At 37.9% G+C, this 18,080-nt stretch overlaps 1 pseudogene; it reads left to right on the forward strand.

Moving 5' to 3' along the window:
• The first annotated feature begins 460 nt into the window (after positions 1–460).
• On the forward strand, positions 461–13,079 carry LOC113342018 (annotated as a pseudogene).
• The last annotated feature ends 5,001 nt before the right edge of the window (positions 13,080–18,080 follow it).

An 18,080-nucleotide genomic window follows, 5' to 3' on the forward strand; every position in this document is an offset into this window, starting at 1 on the left:
CTAAATTTGAAAATCCGTGATAAAGTGGATTAGATGCAGATGAGATGAAAACCGGTCCATACCGGCCCATGCTCACCCCTACAAAGGTTCACTTCATAAACAACAAACCATTACACCCTCTCCACTCAGGCCCGGTTTATTTAAAGATATTGAAAAAACCCTTGAAAAATCCCTTTCACCCGCAGAGCTTCATTTGTGCGCTCGAGAAACCTTAATCATGAAGAGAGCGAAAGGAATTATATCTTCACTCAGACAAATCAACTCAGTTCTACTGAGTCACTCTTCCACAGTTCGGTCTCTTCATTTCCAGGTGACTCAGTTTTCTCACTTCTCTCAAAATGTCTCTTCATCTCTATTTAGAAAACCTAATTTTAGTAGTATAAATTATGTTGATCACAAACTAAAATATTTTTCATCAAAACCGGATTTGACAGTAGATTTAGTCATGAACAATGATTGATCTGATGAACTTGAACACGAATTAAGAAAGTCAAAACCTACTAATAAAAGCGTTCTGTATGTGTTAAGAAAACTTAGTAAAAACCATCCTATAAAAGCATATAATTTGTTCAAATGGGCGTATGATAATAACGATGGTATTACACCTAATTCTTCTGTTTATACTTTGATGTTAAGAGTTTTAGGTCAGAAAGAATTTATTAAGGAATTTTTGGTTGTAATTAAAAAAATGACTGATGAAGGTTGTGAGTTAGAAGAAGCGGCATATGTGAAAATATTGGGGAATCTTAGGAAAGAGAAATTGAGTGGTGTTGCTGATGCTCTTGTTGATTTTTTTGAGGAAAGGGTTAAACAGAGTGCGGTTGATGCTATTGTGAAATCTGCTGTAGGTGTTATTCGGGAGTTGGATTGGAGTGATGAGGTTATAGGAAAATTGGAGGATATGAATCTTTTGTTAAATGAAGATACGGTGTTGCACATTTTATCGAGAGGGGATTTAGGCATAATGCTGTGACTTACAATGCGGTTCTTAAGGTTCTTGGGCATGAGGATTCAATTGAGAAGTTCTGGGATGTGAAGAATGTGTGTCTATTATAGCTCATTTATATATATTGATAGTGCTCGTATCGTACTTATTTGGTTATTTTATTTAATTGTAGGTGTTTTTGGAAGAATAAGGCTTTGTGGCGAAATTGGCTAAAAATGCGGCATTTGGACCTCCGTTGATAACTACCAGAAGCATCCCAGAAATACCCCGGAGGAACCCCGAAAAAGTGCGGAAAACATCCCAGAAGAATTGCTAAAGGCACCCCTAAGTTGGATAAGGGGCACCCATTTCAGGGCATATACTAAGGGGACATCAGGATTGGATAAGGGGGACACCTTCTTCACGGTTTAAAAGAAAAATTGGCGGGAAATGTTGCTACAGTGAAGAACAGCGAAGAGTTCGAATCATTGGGCTGTTTTTATCGTGGGAATCAACTGGGCTGGACTTCATAGAGGATAAAAGACCATGTACATGTGTTTGGACCCAGCCAATTGGGCTGGAATAGCCGAAGAAACAAAACAGAACCCAAACAGGTCACGCACGCTGCTGTTCAAGTTTCAAAGATTTGTGAGAGATATTTGGGAGAGTTTGACGCTGGAAATTCATGTATTTAGTCTTGTTCACGTCTTAAGAAGAGTTTGGTACCTATTTAATAGCTAACAGAGCGTGAAAAAGCAAAACCGAACGGATTTTCGTTCCAACTGGCAGATAAGAGAAATCAGAGATTTGATCGAATTTAAGGGACTCTGTTGAGCTATAAATAGGTGGTTTTCGAGTCTTAGAAAGGCTAGCAAGTTTATGGAGAGTTTGGAAGAAGTATAGAGCATTAACAGAGCGATAAAATCAAGTTACAGGAAAGTTTCTGCTGCTGCTGCTGTCATTGAAGAACACGAAGAACGGACAGACCAGGGCAGTCGTTCTTCAACAGTGATAACGACTAACACGTGAGGGTCTTAGAGTTACCGTCAGCAGCAGTTTATTTCTATCGTTTCTGTAACGGTGTTCTGCAACAATTATAAGTGTTGCAAACACCCGATTTACTCAATTATTTTCCTTTTCATCATTTGTAAAACACTTGTGAGCATCAATGAAATATTTTGAGAGGTTTTCCAACATGATGAGGGGCTAAAATACCTGGTGACTGAGGCGACGGAGGAGCTATTCACTCATGTTTGATTGGTAAATTCTTTTTATAATTTCTTAATTATTTATTTTATTCAATTCACTTGGATCAATAAAAAAACAGATAAAAATGGTTTTCTTAATTAGTCGTGAATCAGTTTGATGTTTTATGCTTAGAATTAATTCTTTGATAAATCATGCTTAAGGATTACAATTTAATATTTGGACACCTTATAGATTAATAAGTGATTTAATGGAAAAAGAGCTAGATAATAATTATGAAATATTTTTGTAACCAATCAACTTGAAGTAATAGTGAATCCGGAGCCTTAGCCATTTTAAATCTTGACATCACTCTTTGAAAATTAATTTGCTTTATTTTTATTAAATCTAAAAATTATTTCCTTCATAAGTCTGAAAAGAACCTTTTTACCACTACTACAATCACTTTTGAAACACCATCAAATTTTTGGCGCCGCCGACGCGGATTTGTTTGTAGGTAGCATTTTTAGATTTTTTTTTTTTTGTTTTTTAATTATTATTTTCATTTGTTCCTTTTTACGTTTCTTTGGGTGTGTCTTTGATTTGCAGGTTTGAAGTTGGATACTAAGGACTTGGAACAAAGCTCAAAGCTAAAAGAAAAGAAAAAAAGAAGACAAATAATTTTTTAGGATTTAGTTTTATTATTATTTTTTTTAATTTTTAATTTTTTTTAGAATTGTATTAGAAATTTTTTGTAATATTTTTGCACTTTACTTTGGACTCTGGACTTTGGACAATTTATTTTAATTTTAAACCCTACATAAGGGTATCCTTAAATACAAACTGTTTGCAGGGAAGGACGACGATTACGATATCGTCTCGTCCCCTCGGGTTCGTAAATAACATAGGAGTCGTGGCCCGAGTCGACTTCAACGGTTCATCCCCCGTCTTGTACGGGAGGTAAGTCCATCGAAACACTCGCGAATCTCCTGTAAGCGAGTTACTGTATTCCTTAAGGTGATTCATTGATTGAGGACGAATTTGGACTGTTTTTAAATTCCTAGTAAAGGGCAAGGACTGGCCATACAAGATAAAGGTTCGGATTTCATCACCGTTCTCTTCTTGCCCGCCTTAGGAAAACGAAACCAAACGCGCACCTAAGCCTAAAATTTTGAATAGAACGAGACCTATAGGGTAACGAGCTTAATAGGACAGTCATTCGAAAAATATTGGTTACTCTTTTGAGCATACTTCGAAGTTCAGGATGGTTTCTGTGAGTTGAATGCGTGACTGCGCCGCCTTGAATACCGGTGAGGCCTTGGGTATCAAAGCTTCACTGAGCTTCCCTCGCCTCTATTCAACTCACTTTGACTCGTACTGATTCCAGAGAATTTGCTCAGATTGTAACGAATTCCTTTTCGAAGGATTAGAAGCTGGTCTAGAAACAATCTAAGTGGAGCCATCATGCTTTTTGTTTGCTAGAAATTTTTAGGTTTGATTTGGTGGAGTCGGCCTGCTGTGTGTTTGCTTAGAACCTCCCTTCCTTAGGATTTTTGTTTGTGTATGCCAAGCGCTCGAGTCCTTTACAGAGCGTGCTTGGAAAAGAGATAATTTTGGCCGTTTGATTAGTGACGAGCCTAAAAGATCTTCTTGTGGAAGCGGGGAGCTCGAAGACTCTTCTTTTGAGAGCCCCGTTTTTGGAAACTTCAGTTTTGAGAACCTCTCTCTTCGTGAGGAAAGTACCCCTAGTACTTCTGTGTGCCACTGATGGCAACTTTGAAAGATTACATGTTCCCAACTAGGTCCAACCGAGCTTCGTGCATTAAATTGCCAGCCACTACGGCTAATTTCGAGATAAAACCTAGTATTCTTCAGATGATCCCTATACTTAGGAAAGGATGATGAGAACCCTTTTTCATATTAGGGACTTTGAGGAAATTTGTGGACAATTAGAATAAAGACCTTACGATGAAGTCTTGAAACTTAAGATGTTTCCCTTTTCTTGAGAGAAACCAGACTGGCTGAACAACCTACGTCTGAATCCATAGAAAACATGGCAGGAACTTATCGCTGCCTTCTATATGAAGTTCTACCCTAAGCATAAAACTGCAGCTGTTAGGCAGAACATTAGTACTAGTGTGCAACAAGAGGGAGAGTCTCTTTATAGATTTTTAGAGAGATTCAATGATCTTCTATCCCAGTGTCCTCACCATGGATTTGATAAGATGAAACTTGTAGAGATTATTTATAATGGTTTGGACTATTCGACCAAAGCTATGGTCGAATCTATGTGCGCTGGTGAGTTCACTAGTAAAAATGCTGATGATGCTTTTACCTTCTTAGGAGCTATCGCTGAAAATCCCAACAGTGGGAGTCTTGTGTTGAACCCCCTAAAAGACTCTTGGTCAATAGAAGTAGCACCAATGTGGTAGATACAAGTTTTGGTCAGATGCTAAGTTTGCTGCTTTATCTAGAAGGTTAGAAGCTTTGGAATTGAATCAGCCTAAAAATAGGTCCCTTGTTGAACCTAATAGAGCCTCTCAAGTCTCTAGTTGTGGAATAGAGCCCGATAACTCATTTGGGAAGGTCAGGTTAGTGAAGAGCAAGCTCATGCTGTCTATAACAATGCTAGGTTTGAAAACCGTCAGAAGTTTGACCCCTACTCAGAGACCTACAACCCTGGTTGGAGAAACCATCCTAATTTCTCTTGGTCTAAGGGCCAGAATCAAGGCCAGTCTAGTAATTCTCAGCCTCCCCCAGGTTTTGGTTATACTAAGAACTCTTCAGGTCAGACCCAGAACCCATCTGAGAATAGAATAACTAGCTTAGAGGAAACCCTTAGTATATTAAGGAAGAGCCAGGAGATGCTATCACAAAGCCAGGAAATGTTAGTAAAAAGCCAGGGTAATTTTCAAGAGGAAACCAAACAGAATTTTAAGAATAGTGCCCAGTCTTTTGCTAAATTAGAGCTTCAAGTCGGCCAAATAGCTAAGTTTATCAATGAGAGAGAAGAAGGAAGGTTCCCTAGTCATACTGATCCTAACCCTAGAGGAGAGAAATCGTACAATCATGTGAACTCTGTTACAACCCTTAGGAGTGGAAAGAAAGTTGATAATAAGGTCGACATACCTGAAAGTGAACATGCTGTAGTTCACCCTTGAGCCAGAAAATGAGGAGACTGATAGAGTCTCCAAAGAGACCAATGAGGGTCCTGATGAGCCGGCTTTGTTCCCAGAGCCCCGTTTCCCCAGCTGCTAGTTCCGACTAAGAGGGAGTCCAACTTTAATGATATATTGGAGGTTTTTAAGCAGGTTAATATCAACCTTCCATTATTAGATGCAATTAGGCAGATTCCCTCTTATGCCAAGTTCCTTAAGGACTTGTGTACGCGAAAGCGTAAGCTCAGTGTCCAGAAGAAAGCCTTCATAGCTAGTCATGTGAGTTCTATTATTCAGAATACCACTACTCCTAAGTATAAAGACCCAGGGTCCCCTACCATTGCTTGTACAATAGGTAAGTACCGTGTTGAGAAAGCTTTGCTTGACTTAGGAGCCAGTGTGAATTTACTTCCATATCATGTGTACCTTAAGCTAGGACTTGGTGAGATGAAACCTACCCAGATGACACTTCAGTTAGCTGATAGGTCCGTTAAAATTCCTCGTGGTGTGATCGAGGATGTTCTCATAGAGGTTGACAAGTTTATTTATCCAGTGGATTTTGTTATCCTAGATACCCAACCTGTCCCTGACCCAGAGAACCAAATACCAGTGATTTTAGGTCGCCCGTTTTTAGCTACATCCAATGCGATCATTAACTGTCGAAATGGTATTATGAATTTGTCTTTTGGTAATATGACTATTGAGCTGAACATTTTTAATATTAGTAAGCTACCCTCTGAACTAGATGACTCGAATATAGAAGAGGTGAACATGATAGGAACATTAGTCGAGGAGTCATTACCAAACACTTTGTTAGAAGATCCATTAGAGAAATGCCTAGCTCACTTTGGGATTGATTTTGATGATGATAAGTGATTAATGAGGTGAATGCTTTGTTAGATTCAACCCCTTTGTTAGATACTAGTAATGGATGGAAACCTAAGTTCGAACCACTACCAGTTTCTAAGTCTACCCTAGTTCCTTCTTTAGAAGAGCCTCCTAAGTTGGACCTAAAACCATTGCCAGATACCCTGAAGTATGTGTTTTTAGGCCCGTCTGAGACTTTACCTGTGATTGTTTCTTCCGACTTGGATAGAGATCAGGAAAGTAGGCTAGTAACCGTCCTTCAAAACAACAAGGAAGCTTTAGGGTGGACCATAGCAGACATTAAGGGTATAAGTCCTACTGTTTGTATGCATCAGATCTATTTAGAGGAAGACACCAAACCTTCTAGGGAGATGCAACGTCGACTAAACCCCAATATGAAAGAAGTAGTTCGAACTGAGGTTCTTAAGCTATTAGATGCAGGCATTATCTACCCTATTTCAGACAGTAAGTGGGTCAGCCCCGTTCAGGTTGTTCCCAAGAAATCTGGTATTACTGTAGTCCAGAATGATAACAATGAGTTAATCCCGACCCGAGTGACCACGGGTTGGCGTGTTTGTATTGACTATAGGAAATTGAACAAGGTCACTAGGAAGGACCACTTTCCCCTTCCCTTCATCGACCAGATGCTAGAGAGATTAGCTGGACATAGTCACTACTCTTTTTGAGATGGCTACTCTGGATATCAGATCGTTATTGCCCCAGAAGACCAGGAGAAAACCACTTTTACCTGTCCCTTTGGTACCTTTGCGTATAGACGCATGCCTTTCGGGCTATGTAATGCCCCTGCGACTTTTCAGCGTTGCATGATGAGCATATTTTCTGACATGGTAGAACGGTTCTTAGAGGTCTTTATGGATGATTTTTCAGTGTTTGGTTCGTCTTTCGATGAGTGCTTGCATCATTTGTCATTAGTTTTGACTAGGTGTAAGGAAAAGAATTTAGTGCTTAATTGGGAGAAATGTCACTTTATGGTTCGTTCAGGAATTGTTCTAGGGCATATTGTATCTTCAAAGGGTATAGAGGTGGATAGAGCCAAAGTTGACCTTATTAAAACTTTACCGGTCCCAAAAACCGTAAGAGATATTAGGTCATTCTTAGGGCATGCTGGTTTTTATCGTCGTTTCATTAAGGATTTTAGCTTGATGTCTGACCTCTTTGAATTTGCTTGCAAAAGATGTTAAGTTTGTCTTTGATGATGCTTGTTTAGAGGCTTTTGAGAAGCTTAAGTCATTACTCACTACCGCCCCCATAGTCCAGGCACCCAACTGGAACCTACCCTTTGAGATCATGTGTGATGCTTCAGATTATGCTATTGGTGTTGTGCTAGGTCAGCGAGAAAATAAGTTACTTCATGTGATTTACTATGCTAGCAAAACTCTGAATGATGCCCAGTTGAACTATACCACTACCGAGAAGGAACTATTAGCCATTGTGTTTGCCTTAGACAAGTTTAGACCCTATCTCTTAGGTTCTAAGATCATCATATATACTGATCATGCTGCTTTAAAATATCTTTTGTCTAAGAAGGATACTAAACCTAGATTGATTAGGTGGATTCTGTTGTTGCAAGAGTTTTCTCCAGACATTAGAGACAAAAAGGGTGCCGAAAATGTTGTAGCAGATCACTTGTCTAGGCTAGTTGTTAGTTCCCCAGATGATTCCCTTCCTATAAGGGATAGCTTTCCTGATGAACAATTGTTCTTTGTTACCCAATTACCTTGGTATGCGAATATAGTGAACTATCTTTACTGGTCGAATGCCCCAACATTGGGGTAAACAAGATCGTTCTAGATTTTTAGCTGAGGTTAAGCACTTCTTTTGGGATGATCCTTATTTGTTTAAGTATTGTCCAGACCAGATTATTAGGAGATGTATACCTGAGAGTGACCAGTCCAGTATTATTTCCTTTTGTCATGATCATGCTTGTGGGGGTCACTTTAGTGCTAAGAAAACTGCTGCTAAGATATTGCAGTGTGGATTCTATTGGCCTTCGTTGTTTAAAGACTCCCACAGTTACTGCGTTACTTGTGAACGATGCCAGAAATTAGGAACCATTTCCCGTAGGAACATGATGCCCTTGAACCCTATTTTAATTGTTGAGGTCTTTGATGTGTGGGTATTGACTTTATGGGTCCGTTTCCTAATTCTTTTGGTAACCTATACATCCTTGTCGCCGTAGACTATGTCTCTAAGTGGATTGAGGCGGTTGCGTGTAAAACCAATGACCATAGGGTTGTGATTGAGTTCTTGAAAAATAATATACTTACACGTTTTGGTACACCGCGAGCTATAATTAGTGATGGAGGGTCGCACTTTTGTAATGGGACTTTTAGGCTTCTGATGAAGAAATATGGTATTACACATAAGGTAGCTACCCCGTATCATCCACAGACTAGTGGTCAGGTAGAGGTTTCCAATAGGGAGATAAAACGTATATTAGAGAAAACAGTTAATCCTAATCGGAAAGACTGGTCGTCTAGGCTTACTGATGCCTTATGGTCTTACTGTACTGCGTTTAAGACCCCCATTGGAATGTCGCCTTATCGGCTTGTTTATGGCAAGGCATGTCACTTACCTGTTGAGTTAGAACATAGAGCTTATTGGGATGTTAAGCAGCTAAATTTTTCACTTGACGAGGCAGGAGCCCATAGGAAACTCCAGCTCAATGAGTTGGACGAGATTCGTATAGATGCTTACGATAGTGCGAAGGAGTATAAGAACAAAATGAAACTTGTGCATGATAGAAACATATTACGGAGGTCATTTTCTCCAGGTCAAAAAGTTCTTCTGTATGACACTCGATTGCATCTATTCCCCGGGAAACTGCGCTCTCGGTGGACCGGTCCTTTTGTGGTCCGTACTGTTTTTTCTCATGGCGCTATTGAGATTGAGACATCATATGGTACTAGTTCTTCAAAGGTTAACGGTTAGAGATTGAATCCCTTTTTAGAGACTTTTCCTACAGGTGATGTTGAGGAGGTCCCTCTAGAGGACCCTGTTTACCCTTGATTGACCATCGAGGCGATTTGTATGTTGTATAATTTTTTTGTCAGTTTTTGGTTTCACTTCACTCAGGTACTATCTTTTCGAACTCTATCTTTACTATTTCCTCATGTTACTTATATTTTTGGTACTGTTCTTTCATGCGAAACATTGAGGACAATGTTAGATTTAATTTTTGGGGTGGGGTAGAAACTTTTTGTTTTAAATAAACTCCAAAGCCTAGAAATTTATCCATATTAAGGATAGCACTAACCAACCTAAGTGGATGGAAGCATTTTGGTTGTAGGAGTTGAGGAACCAATCTGGTTAGATGGAAACATCTAGAAGAGTCTATTCATAAAAGCACAGAGCTCAGGTGTTAGAAATAACATGATAGTTTCACCATATCTCGTTGAGTCATTTTCACTTCTATTTTTATTTTATTTTGTTTTTAAACTATGTTACTCTAAGTGATTAAGTGGGGCTCACGATTCAAGTTGTTACCAATGCTAGGGTGAATTAGAGTGATTGAGATACCAAAAAAAAAAGAAAACAAAAATTGAGACCAGACCATTTGAACAAAAGGAATAAATTCAATAAAGTCGACCACTGGTACCCTTGTATATGCCAGCTGTGTTGACCTAGAGTTAGGATTATCAATCATTGGTTCCCTTGTATATGCAGTTGTGTTGATATTAGTCAGACTAGTATCTCAATCCATTAGGATAGGTTCATTTTGGCGGAGGCCTTCAGACAGATATGGGAAACGCCGTTCACTTAGTAAACATCAGAACCATCTATGTTTTTCTCTATATCCATCTTCTTGATCTATCCATGTGATTAGTTTTGACTCCGGATATTGATGTCCATAGTGCGACTATCTAAGTAGATCTCTGTCACTTTATATGAATTTTAGTATGCTTGAGTGCAAACTCGTGTACATCAATTGGAATTTCGCATCAGGGTACTTCCTCTTGTAGTCAATAAGTATGCCAACCAAGGAGATTCTTTAGTGCCTTCCAAGGTTCGTTGTAGATAGCTAGGATCTGGAGTATTAAGGTTTTCTGGGTATATCTCTTGTAAGCCCTCCCAAGACTATAACTCGGCCACTAGGGCCACCTAGGGGTTTAAAGGCTTATTGCATACGCTAAATGCAATCGACGATGCCTGCAAAAGTGAGTTAGGATTTTATTTTGTAGTTTTGATTTGCTCGGGACTAGCAAATAATAAGTTTGGGGGTATTTGATAGACACATTTACGTGTCTATTATAGCTCATTTGTATATATTGTTAGTGCTCGATATCGTACTTATTTGGTTATTTTATTTATTTGTAGGTGTTTTTGGAAGAATAAGGCTTTGTGGCGAAATTGGCTAAAAATGCGGCATTTGGACCTCCGTTGATAACTACCAGAAGCACCCCAGAAATACCCCGGAGGAACCCCGAAAAAGTGCGGAAAACATCCCAGAAGAATTGCTAAAGGCACCCCTAAGTTGGATAAGGGGCACCCATTTCAGGGCATGTACTAAGGGGACATCAGGATTGGATAAGGGGGACACCTTCTTCACGGTTTAAAAGAAAAATTGGCGGGAAATGTTGCTGCAGTGAAGAACAGCGAAGAGTTCGAATCATTGGGCTGTTTTTATCGTGGGAATCAACTGGGCTGGACTTCATAGAGGATAAAAGACCATGTACATGTGTTTGGACCCAGCCAATTGGGCTGGAATAGCCGGAGAAACAAAACAGAACCCAAACAGGTCACGCACGCTGCTGTTCAAGTTTCAAAGATTTGTGAGAGATATTTGGGAGAGTTTGACGCTGGAAATTCATGTATTTAGTCTTGTTCACGTCTTAAGAAGAGTTTGGTACCTATTTAATAGCTAACAGAGCGTGAAAAAGCAAAACAGAACGGATTTTCGTTCCAACTGGAAGATAAGAGAAATCAGAGATTTGATCGAATTTAAGGGACTCTGTTGAGCTATAAATAGGTGGTTTTCGAGTCTTAGAAAGGCTAGCAAGTTTATGGAGAGTTTGGGAGAAGTATAGAGCATTAACAGAGCGAGAAAATCAAGTTACAAGAAAGTTTCTGTTGCTGCTGCTGCCATTGAAGAACACGAAGAACGGACAGACCAGGGCAGTCGTTCTTCAACATTGATAACGACTAACACGTGAGGGTCTTAGAGTTACCGTCAGCAGCAGTTTATTTCTATCGTTTCTGTAACAGTGTTCTGCAACAATTATAAGTGTTGCAAACACCCGAATTACTCAATTATTTTCCTTTTCATCATTTGTAAAACACTTGTGAGCATCAATGAAATATTTTGAGAGGTTTTCCAACATGATGAGCGGCTAAAATACCTGGTGACTGAGGCGACGGAGGAGCTATTCACTCATGTTTGATTGGTAAATTCTTTTTATAATTTCTTAATTATTTATTTTATTCAATTCACTTGGATCAATAAAAAAAACAGATAAAAATGGTTTTCTTAATTAGTCGTGAATCAGTTTGATGTTTTATGCTTAGAATTAATTCTTTGATAAATCATGCTTAAGGATTACAATTTAATATTTGGACACCTTATAGATTAATAAGTGATTTAATGGAAAAAGAGCTAGATAATAATTATGAAATATTTTTGTAACCAATCAACTTGAAGTAATAGTGAATCCGGAGCCTTAGTCCATTTTAAATCTTGACATCACTCTTTGAAAATTAATTTGCGTTATTTTTATTAAATCTAAAAATTATTTTCTTCATAAGTCTGAAAAAAACCTTTTTACCACTACTACAACCACTTTTGAAACACCATCAATGAAGTAAATGAAGAATGTGGGTCATGCGACTGAATTTGATACATATGTTAAGCTTGCTAGGCAGTTTCATAAGGGTAAGTTGATGAAAGATGCTGTGGAGCTGTATGAGTTGATGATGGATGGACCTCATAAACCTTCGGTTCAAGATTGTCGTACGTTGTTACGCCAAATTTCATTGCACCCCGACCCTGAAATTAGCTTGGTCTTTAGAGTTGTGAAGAAGCACGAGTCGATAGGTTATTCTCTTTCTAAGGCTGACTACGACGGGATTCACAGGTGTTTGATGAGTGTGGGGAAATTTGATGAAGCAGGGGATATCATGGAAACCATGAAAAATGCAGGTTATGAGCCGGATAACATCACTTACAGTCAGGTTGTTTATGGACTTTCTAAAGCAGGGAGACTAGAGGAAGCTCGTCAGATGTTGGATGAAATGGAAAGTAAAGGATGCACTCCTGATCTTAAAACATGGACCATTTTAATTCAAGGACTTTGTGTGGCGGGTGACGTTGATAAAGCTTTAACATGTTACACTGACATGGTACGGAAGAGCTGTCAATTTGATGCTGATCTGTTGGCAGTCTTGGTAACCGGTCTGTGTAAGATTAAGGAGGTAAGTACTACATATACCTTGGCTGTTGAGATGATTGAGCAAGGTCATCTAAGGCCGTGGCAAGCTACATATAAGTTTTTGATACAGGATCTTCTAGCAGAAAGAAAATTTGAAGAATCGATTAAGCTTCTGTATTCAATGACGGAGCATAACTACCCACCATTCCAAGATCCATTTGTTCAGTATGTATCAAAGTTCGGGTCCGTTGATGACGCCAGGGAATATCTAAAAGCATTGACTGTAAAGGAATATCCATCTAATTCCGCTTACGTCAACCTTTTTCAGGCATTCTTTAATGAAGGTAGGATTTTTGAAGCCCGAGATTTGCTTTACATATGCCCGCAGCATATTCGCAACCATAAAGACATTGTGAATAAGTGGGATAAGCCAAAGCCAGTTATTGTGAGTGCCTGAAACTTTTTTGTATTGCAATTATAATATCACTAGTTGTAACAACATTCTGTCAGTCAAGATTCCAACCTGGATATCTCTGAGTTTGGATCAACTTTCGAACTAGAATAAGTTCATGGTTTGTTATCGCTTTTTAAGGTTTTACATGTTATTATGAGACCCTTAATTGCTTCCTGATGAAGTTGTCAACTACCGGTTTCATGCTCATCAATATGATAGACTTATATGCTTGATCGTTACACGACCGAAACTGGCATCACAATGATTTTGAGCTGAAAATTGGAACCTAACCTCGTAATTTCCTCCCTAATTACCCATATATGTTCACATCAGTTTCTTTTTCAAGGGAAACAATTCAAAGGGTCTCTCTAATTTCCTCCATGTATTAAAGATTAACTTGTAACTCATGAAGTTGTCATGTATGAAGTGGTAAGATGGTAATATCCTCTTATTATACTGATTGAAGCCACAAGTCCCATATTGGCGTCATAATTGTTGTTTTTATGTAACAAAATTTATACTCGTTGCGTCCCCAATATAAGCGGGAGGTTTAGATTTCGTTGGTATTGAAAAGGCGGAACTCCATTCTTAAGATGGGTGTTTAGCCTTACTTATTATACATGGATATCTTCACAAATAACAGGGAGGTAGTCAAATGAGAATTCTATATATTTTTATAGACTTATTATTGAGTGATTCCCGAAGATTCGTTAGAAATCTAGAAATTTATAAGGAGGTGGTCTATTTAAGATTTATATAGACTTTCATAGTTTTTTTATTTGAGTGATTCCCGGAGATTCTCTAAAAATATAGAGACTTCTTGTGATTCTCTGAGAGTATATTAGAGAGTCTTTGTGAATTGTAGAGACAAAAGATTGATATTCGTAAAGAGTCTGTGTGATTTGTAAAGACAAAAAAAAGACCAATATCTAATCAAAAATTCAAAACATCTACCAGTTACTTTATTATGTACATTATAATCTAAATAAAAGTACCATGAATACCTGGTAAAATGCGTGTTTATTGTCAAAATAAATCTCGTTGTTGTCTTACGCCTATGTTTTCATTTTTTTTTTATTTCACTCATCCCACACTCATTTTATTTTCTAGACAATCTCGCCATTGGTTTACTCCGCAAATGGCTCGTTACTTGGTCATCAACTCAAACAAACAAATAAACAATAATAATAATAATAATAATAATAATAATAATAATAATAATAATAACGGCCCCTAGCTCAGCTGGTCAACCCCGTTCTCCAAAGGTGATGCGCTCCAGGAGGTCCCAGGTTCGAGTCTTCGATGGCGTAACATTGCAGGAATTAACATGGAAGGTGTTGTTAGCTTGCCCCCCTTGTGCCACAATCTCGCCCCCCAGTCCGCCGTTTCGGCTCCCCTTGGCAAGGTTACCCATGAGGCCCGCTGGTAGGCTAGCACAACAACCTGTTCAATTAATGTAGTAGTATGTCGTTGGACCCTAACTTGTGAGGCTTCCAACTAGTTTCATGTAATCATCGTTCTCCCATTAATGGAAAAAATTTAAAATAATAATAATAATAATAATAATTGGTCCTACTCTCAAAAACAGATATTCCCCAAGTTTCCAAGTCTCCATAAATATCACCTATTGAGGAGAGATTTCCACCATGCATATTTTCCTAAAAAAGTCTCTCCAAATCTCTGAAAACAATAAATCAGTGACTTTCAATTCTCATTTGAATAACAGGGATGTTGGAGTGACTCTTATGAAATCCTAATCCAATAACATGGAGTTTCGGAGAATTTAAATGACTTAAAAAAAAGTCTCTAACCAATGACAAGAGACATTAGGAGACTCACCAAAAATCTCAATGGACTAGCAGTGGATTTGAGAACTCCCTGAAAGTCATTTGAAATCTCATTTGACTAACCCCTGTTATAGTGATTTTATGAGAGTATTCATGAGAGTTGTTGTGACTTAAAGATATAAATTTAGTGGATTTTTAAAGAGTTTTTATAATTTGTAGAGACAACTAAATGCATAATATCCGACTAAAAATTCAAAATATTTATCAATATAATGCAAGTTACAATGTTAACAAAAGTACAATGAATAAATCGTAAAATACGTGTGAATTGTCAAAAGGAAGATTAGGACATTTATCACACAATCTGTATTTTCTTTGGATAAATTTATGATGGAGGTGTTTTTTAATGAGGGCATGGGGGACAAATGATATGTTCACACGTGTTTTGCATAATAATTGATTCTAACGAATTTTGTTTCCACAAATATGAAAGAAGTGTATTTTTGGAGAAAAAACTGGTTATATTAATGTGGGAATTAAATAAATACCCCTACTTTTGATGGACCTTCATAAATATCCCTACCAACCTTATTTATACCCCTCACCTTTTAAAAGGAAATATTTGTTTTGCATAATTCCTTATTTAACCTTTTGTACTATAAACTCTATTCATTCGTCTTCTCAATAAATCGAAACCCGATCACCACTATCTTCATCGTTGCTTACCAGCACCACCACCACCGCTTCAACAATCTTTTTAGATCGATTTTCACTTGATTAACAACAAAACTTAAAAGTGATGAAACAATGAGAAACTAGATTCTAAAACCTAATCTAGAGCATCAGAAACATCATTCATTTGGATTATTTCAACTTGATTGTGCGCATCGATTGGGAAGAGACGACGAATATCGTCATCAATTATTGGATCTGAAGATTCAATATCCAAATTGATTATCTTCTTTCTCTTGTTTAAGTTTCTGATGGTGGTGGTGGTATTTGTAGGATTTGGCATAGAGAGAGAGTAGAGAGGAATGAATAAATAACTCACAGAAACTACATTGGTGTAAACTTTCTTAGCAATATTCATTACGATGCCTTTATATAGGCTGCAATATACAAGATTTATTCTACTGACACTCCACTAAACACTGCACCATGGCACAACTGACTTCTAGTTAATAGGCATTACAACCATGACTGATCTCCTAAAGACTAGGACTAATAGTTACCTACTAAAACATAGTCGGTAAACAGTAATATGTGCGAGTATTACTCACACATTGTTAACGCTCCACTAAGTCCTAAGACTTTGTCTTACTGTAGTTTGAGTTTAGTTCAAACTCCAACATCCTCCCTTCAACTCAAATTAGAAAAGAATAAATTCTCCACCTTAAACTCAAACTACTCAAATTAGAAAAGAATAAATTCGGGGATTTTAATAAAGTGCCACACTTTCAATTTCATGTTTAAGAAAGTGCCACCGTTTTTTTCAGAATTTATTTAGTGCTACACATTTGACCTTTTCCATCCAGTTTTTTTCCAAACAAAAGTTTACATCCGTTAGTGCATAAGTGGCAGTAGTCCAGCTTAGGAAAAGACATTTACGCCCTTGAAACATCTCACTACAGTTCATGTCTTCTTTGGGTCATTACCGCGTTGTGCTCATCCAGCAGCAACAACATCAAGTTCGTCTCTGCCATTTAGTTTTTTTCCGTTTAAAACCATAACCCGCACCAACTTCTGCAAAACCTCTGGATTATCCAAGTTCCTTCGCCTTCTAAGGAGGTACTTCGATTGAGCAAAATTCACTTTACATCTAATAGTACTATGCTAATAAGAAACCCACTAACCATATACACTTTTTTGTCGGTCATTTCCTAAAATTGAAGTTATTAATGGAAGCTAAGATATTCATCATTTTACAAATCTTTCACTGCTAATGCTTTTTGGGTTCTTCATGGACATGAATTTCTATGCACTATAAAGTATATAAGGCACCAATAACATAAAACAAAACTTAGCTGCTAGAATAGCAAGCAAAGGGTGTAATAAGAAAATGAGCAATATTAGAGAACTTACATTTACGATGGTGTTTCGAAATGGCAAGCTCAGGACCTGATATTGCAGAATAAGTTATGGAATTTTCACAAACAGCTGATGTGCACGAAATTTGCATTCAAAAAGCAACACGTTCTATAATTTTCTTCACCTGCAAATTCGAATTAGGATAACCCATTTATTCTACCAGTATCAGGAGTCTAAATACACTTCAATCCAAGGCCATTCATTCACAAAATCCAACAAAAAAAAATCGATTCCACCATTCATTCACAAAATCCAACAAAAAAAAATTCGATTCCACTATTTAAATCTCAATTTCGCTGTCAATTACAAACAAGCTTTTTTTGTTTCCCCGTCTGTAGAAGAAGATGTAATTGAGCCTCATCATCCATCCATCAGCATCGTCTCAATCTCCACCTACATCCTCTTCATAATCACCACCACCCAGTCTCCATGAGAACCCCCACCACTTCCCCAACCTTACCTTGAAAATTAGGTTTTGGTTGTTGTGGATTTGTATAGAAAAACTTACACCGAACGCAAGAATGCAACACGATTTCAAATCATCTTAAGAATGATAGGGATTGTTAAGAACCCAATACAGTGGAAGAGATTTTTTCATTTCAAAAAGAAATTAACGGGGGATGAACGATAGAATCTTTTGGCTGGGGAATCTGCTCTGTGATTTACCACCGTTAATTTCTTCTCCATCTTCTCTGTTGACAGAAACAGACAACAATCTTCATCTTTACTTAAATCTCAATCTCCAACAATCATTCTTCCGTCGATTTCTCTCTTCTCTTCTCTAATTATGTGCTTCAAGGTGAATGAGATCTAATTTTCTTTTTCTTCTTTATTAACGTTTGAGCCTTTAAGGGTTGTCAAGGGTAAATAAGTAATGTTGACACATTTTCTTGACTTGTTCAACCATTATGGACCGGTTTGGTGGGACCTGACGGAATACATAACAGAGGTGGCACTTTATAAATGTTGAAAAAAACGGTGGCAATTTCTTGAATCGGGATTTGCAAGTGTGGCAGTTTTTTAAAATTCTCCACCACATAATTGGCGCAGCTGGAGCACTTCCCGAATCTAGTTCAACATTCTTGCTGTTGATCATGGCTTCAACTATTAGTACAACATTAACTTAATTGCTGGTATCAACTTCGGTTTCTTTCACACCTCAAATCAACAAGTACCTGGTTGAACCACACCTCAAATCAATAAGTACCTGGTTGAACTTGCTTCACTGTT

The sequence above is a fragment of the Papaver somniferum genome, unplaced genomic scaffold (genome assembly GCF_003573695.1).
Source record: "Papaver somniferum cultivar HN1 unplaced genomic scaffold, ASM357369v1 unplaced-scaffold_33, whole genome shotgun sequence".
Lineage (NCBI taxonomy): Eukaryota > Viridiplantae > Streptophyta > Magnoliopsida > Ranunculales > Papaveraceae > Papaver > Papaver somniferum.